Consider the following 6,000-nt stretch of genomic DNA (forward strand, 5'->3'; position numbering starts at 1 on the left):
CACTAATTGTGCAAGTTGTCCCACTTGAAAATATTAGAGAGGCCTGTAATTGTCAACATGGGTAAACCTCAACCATGAGAGACTGAATGTGGAAAACAAACCCAGAAAATCACATTGTTTGAATTTTTAAAGAATTTATTTGCAAATCATGGTGGAAAATAAGTATTTGGTCAATACCAAAAGTTCTTCGCAATACTTTGTTATGTACCCTTTGTTGGCAATAACTGAGGCCAAACGTTTTCTGTAACTCTTCACAAGCTTTTCACACACTGTTGCTGGTATTTTGGCCCATTCCTCCATGCAGATCTCCTCTAGAGCAATGATGTTTTGGGGCTGTCGTTGTGCAACACGGACTTTCAACTCCCTCCACAGATTTTCTATGGAGTTGAGATCTGGAGACTGACTCGGCCACTCCAGGACCTTAAAATGCTTCTTACGAAGCCACTCCCTTGTTGCCCTGGCTGTGTGTTTGGGATCATTGTCATGCTGAAAGACCCAGCCACGTCTCATCTTCAATGCCCTTGCTGATGAAAGGAGATTTTCACTCAAAATCTCTCAATACATGGCCCCATTCATTCTTTCCTTTACACAGATCAATCGTCCTGGTCCCTTTGGAGAAAAACAACCCCAGAGCATATTTCCACCCCCATGCTTCACAGTGGGTATGGTGCAATTCAGTATTCTTTTTCCTCCAAAAACGAGATCCTGTGTTTCTACCAAAAAGTTCTATTTTGGTTTCATATGACCAAAACACATTCTCCTAGTCTTCTTCTGGATCATCCAAATGCTCTCTAGCGAACCGCAGACGGGCCTGGACGTGTACTTTCATCAGCAGGGGGACCCGTCTGGTGGTGCAGGATTTGAGTCCCTGGCGTCGCATTGTGTTACTGATAGTAGCCTTTGTTACTGTGGTCCCTGCTCACTGTAGGTCATTCACAAGGTCCCCCCGTGTGGTTCTGGGATTTTTGCTCACCGTTCTTGTTATCATTTTGACGCCACGGGGTGAGGAGGGAGTTGAAAGTCCGTGTTGCCCAGCAACAGCCCCAAAACATCATTGGTCTAGAGGAGATCTGCAAGAAGGCATGGGCCAAAATACCAGCAACAGTGTGTGAAAAGCTTGTGAAGAGTTACAGAAAACGTTTGGCCTCCGTTATTGCCAACAAAGGGTACATAACAAAGTATTGAGATGAACTTTTGGTATTGACCAAATACTTATTTTCCACCATGATTTGTAAATTCTTTAAAAATCAAACAATGTGATTATTTTTTCCACATTCTGTCTCTCATGGTTGAGGTCTACCCATGTTGACAATTACAGGACTCTAATATTTTCAAGTGGGAGAACTTGCACAATTAGTGGTATACTAAATACTTATTTGTCCCACTGTATATTGCTGTCAGTGGCAGCCAGAGTTAAGCTATGTGATGTCACAGAATATTTCCAAAACAAACCTAATTTATAGTGAAAATAATTTTCACGTCATGTGAAATTTGTATCGTAAAACAGGATATGTAAAATTTATCATTTTAGTGTGTACTTTTTACATTAAAGTTACCATTCAGTATTGGATAGTGTTAATGTAAAATACTTTCCTACTCCATGCATGCTCCAGCAATGGCCTGATGAGTACACAGAGCCCTCACTGAAAACAGATTGCCCCCAAAAGCCCTTATTCCTCCCTCCAATGGAGAGGTACACACCTGTGCATCTCCACGACAGCAATGTTGTTAGGCCTAGTCTCCGCCTGGCAAAACCACTTTTCTAACCCACATAAAACTTGTTACTAACAGTCAACAATCACGTTTGCAGTTTTTTTTCTGGTGCTGATTTGATGATGCGCGAGTTCAACACAAGCTGCAATTAAGCTTTACGCTGGAGGTGGCAGTTGCGAGTAAAAAAATTGACAAACTCCATATAGCACCTTTAGAATGTTCAACATAGGCATGTGCCAATTACCGGTTTCAAGGTATACCGTGGTATGAAAACGTCAAGGTTTCAAAACCGCAAAATTTTCTGTGACGCCCTCCCTAAGGTATTAGCTATTTTTATGTCCCAAAAATGCATGGAGAAATCCCTCGCTTGCAGCTGCAAGGCTCAACCTTCCCCCACCGGTTGTTGCTGAGTGTCAGTGAGTCACCCGTGCTACACGATGGCTGGAGGAGGTGAAACTCTTGAACTTTTTCCCCAGTCGAAGAAAACAGCTGGTATCTGAATACTTCGGCTACAGAAAAGTTAGACGACAGCAGCTTAGAGGCGGAGGGCCAACCAACATGTAAAACATGTTTGTGGAGGGTGGCTGCTGAGGAGGCAATACCTCCAATATGATTTTGCATATACACAAAATTAAAGGTTAGTATACAGTAGGAGTGGGAACCTCTTGGTACCTCACGGTACGATTTGCGATCCAAAACTCACGATAACGATATGGCGATACAACGATTATCAGTACATTGGTCAGGAAATCATTCTAGGATATTTCTACAAACTACTAATAAACAGAAAAACAAGCCTCTACTGTGAATTGGAATAAGTTCATCACTAGTACACGTCCAATCCATTTGAACTGGGAGGGTGGCAGCGAGTGAACGTTCATTCGCTGCCATCCCTCCCGCTTCAAACGGATTGAACGTCTATGGCGGTCGGTGGCAGCCAATGCCAGGCAGTGAAGTAATTTTGGGCCATTTAAGGTCATTTACCTGTTGATTTTCAGTTACTTCCTGTTGATTTTGTGGTATTTTAGGGGTCTCTTCCTGTTTATTTTGAGTTGCAGAACAGGAAATGACCTGGGAATCACCCAAATGAATAGGCAGTGACTTAAACTCGATAGGAAATGACCTGTAAATGCCCTAAAATGGACAGCAAGTGACCTGTAAATGCCTGAAAATCGGACAATGACTAAATGCTCTGGTTTTGAATGAACGAACGATCCCAGTCTAAATGGATTGGGCGTTGAGCACCGTCAATGCAGCCTTAGAGTTAACTGAGACACTATCATGGTGAAAGATTTTGGTAGCAACTTGTTGGTTCATTTTTATTTTATGTTTTTTAGACAATGACACCTTTTTTTAACCCTTTAAGGTCTGGGCCTATTTTGTCTGATTTTGCATGCCTTTGAAGTTGCCTTTATATTTCAAAGAAAGAATTGTTTACGATGGCCTGGTTTGGTCCCTTTTTTTGTGACACCTTGAACTTCATGTCCAAACTGTTGTTTCATTCACTGACCAATTATAAATCATCATTTTGGGCCCAAAAAGACCAAAAATTCCAAAATCGTTTTGTCAAATTTTTTAATATTGATGTCCAATTGACAACCAAACATGCGTAACGAACCGTTTTGAAACTTTGTAATATTTATTCAACATGTTAGGATGAACATTCAACCAAAAAAATTTAGAATAAATAGTCTTATATTTGACAATTCAACATAAACAACAGGTATAGCCATAGGCGATTTTTGCCTTTATACATGCTCTAGTCAAAACAGGTTATATACAGCAGACCGAACAGTGAAAAAATATATACCATCTAACATAAAAAGTGTTTAGAGGCCATCTCTTTGAGTTTAGGTATTGCGGCCCATCACCTGATGAAAACTATGTACACACAATCAAGCTTCTTGAACACACATTTATATAGACAAATTGAGAAGACTGATTGTGGGGAAAAAATATATATACAACATTGGGAAAAAAAGTATTTTCAAAAATATTTACAATAAGCAAGTTAAATTTTTCTCAGGCATGCCACTCCGAAAAGCAGTTTCGTCCTGGAATTCGACACAGGGCGACATCACACAGCCCACACTTCCATGGGGTGTCGGTCCTCTTTCCACCCTTCCATTTTCATTTCACTTTACTTTCATTGTCACTATAAATGTACATGAAAAAAAGTCAGTATTTATGAAAATAATAAAGTATAAAATAAAAATATATACAGCAATAAATAATAATGGAAATCTATATGTATGACAATAGAAAGAATACCATAGCTGAATATGTGCTACATCCCTAATCTTCATATAGAAAGAAGATCATCACAATTATAAATTCCTGCCTTGGATACACACAGTGCACGTACGACTTTGATCTGATATGCACATTTTATTATTATATACACAAACACACACTTACATTGCATCAAAATTAACTTTGTCTTGCAATATCAAAAGAAACTTTCAAAAGAAACTTTTTCAGCATCAAAAAAAAAAAAGTGAGTTTGCTTACCTCTGCTCGTCGATGGCGTCACCCACGTGTTCAAATCCGTCACTATCTTCACTCGAGGACTCTTCCGAAGAAGACGATGATGACGAATTTGGACCATCCTCGTCCTCAAGTTGATCAAAAAGCACAATTGCCTGCGCTAAATTTAGTTTTCCGTTCATTCTCAAAGTCACACAAAGTCGCTGCTCGAGCCACACGGCCGTCGCTCGCCACCTCGCTGCTTCAGAACACTCCTCCCTCTCGTTCGGTGGAACCTCGCACGGCAGTTATATTTATTTAAAAAACGCATTTTGTGCTTCCACTGTGACTTCGAAAGGGTTCGTTTGATTTGTGTTTTTTTCATGGAGCTTCCGTTTTGAAAAAGGACAAGAAATGATGGAAATATAGACATAAACAAATGATCCATGCAGCGTTTTAATGTTTTTTTGAGAGGACAATAAAACTATAAAACTTAAATGACAATATCTCACGTTTTAGTTGGTCGATTGACTTCAAATAATAACGAGAGTAAACCGCAACTTCCGCACTTTAAAACGAGACCAACCAACGGCATGTGGGTGACGTAATTAAAACGTGAGGGCGCTTCAAAGACGACGTACGCTGAGGACGCGCCGGCGCGTCCTTCGACTCTCAAGGGTTAAATGATATCTCGCTTCCTGGCAGGAGCATATCGATAACCTTTTGAGATGCAAAGTATCACGATATATCACCATTTCGACATTTTGTCACACCCCTAGTATACAGTGTCATGAATGTTTCCAACCAGGTACAAGAATTAACTCCAGTGTGTTTAGTGTGTCTAGCTGTGGTAAAACGAGTTTTTTCTCTTTGGCAACTGTCTGTGTTGAGAAAGAGTGTGTGTATAATGCAAACATGATACAAGTCATACACGTGTGCTTTTTATGGAAAAATTCAAAATAATTATTTTTGTTCTGATGGTAATAATGTTGAGCTGTGTGTTTAGCCTCACCTTTTTATTTTGGATATCTTATTTTTTAAATTGAGCATAATGTAAAGTTAAAATGATGGTCCAATTTGCTAATATGTTTTCAAAAATAAAAATCTTGTTCAATGGAAAAAATATATATAAATTTTTTTGAAAACCCAATTATGTCAAACTAACACATTTTAGAGCTGTAATTGCAATACCGTGAAACCATGATATTTTGGCTTAAGGTTATACCGTCAGAATATACCGGCACATGCCTACTTGAACATTACATAAACTTGTGTTAAAATATAACTTGCCAATCGGCCAGCGACATTCTTCGTTCAGCTCTCAGTCAAAATGAATTGGAAGTCAATCACCGTCAAAGGGGGCCAATGACAGGTTCCTCAGCTGTGGTTTGAATGTCGCTGGCATCACAGACATCAACTGTGAATAAAATCCTGCCATGAGCAGCTTTATGGTTCCGAGATACAAAGACGTGTCGGCCATATCTGATGTGTCAAACGTGCCCAGTAAACACATGTAAGTCAATAAAGACCCAAAAAACTCCAAATACATACGCCAACCCCGAAATATTGACTGGGAAACGAGTGTGCTCAAATTTAAGCTGCTTTACCAGATTCGACCACTAGATGCCACTAAGTATACGTTGAAAATAGCGCGACTTTTGACAGCACAAAAATACTTCACTTAAAACTAGTTTTGTTATCGCAGTAAGTTCCGGTGGGTGGGCTTAGGTTTTTGATTGACGTGGCAAAAAAAATTATACTTGGCTTCATCAGGTCCCGCCCCTCCACGCGGCTGCTCCTGTCATTCACCCTAAAAATACC

This window comes from Corythoichthys intestinalis, chromosome 18 (genome assembly GCF_030265065.1).
Source record: "Corythoichthys intestinalis isolate RoL2023-P3 chromosome 18, ASM3026506v1, whole genome shotgun sequence".
Lineage (NCBI taxonomy): Eukaryota > Metazoa > Chordata > Actinopteri > Syngnathiformes > Syngnathidae > Corythoichthys > Corythoichthys intestinalis.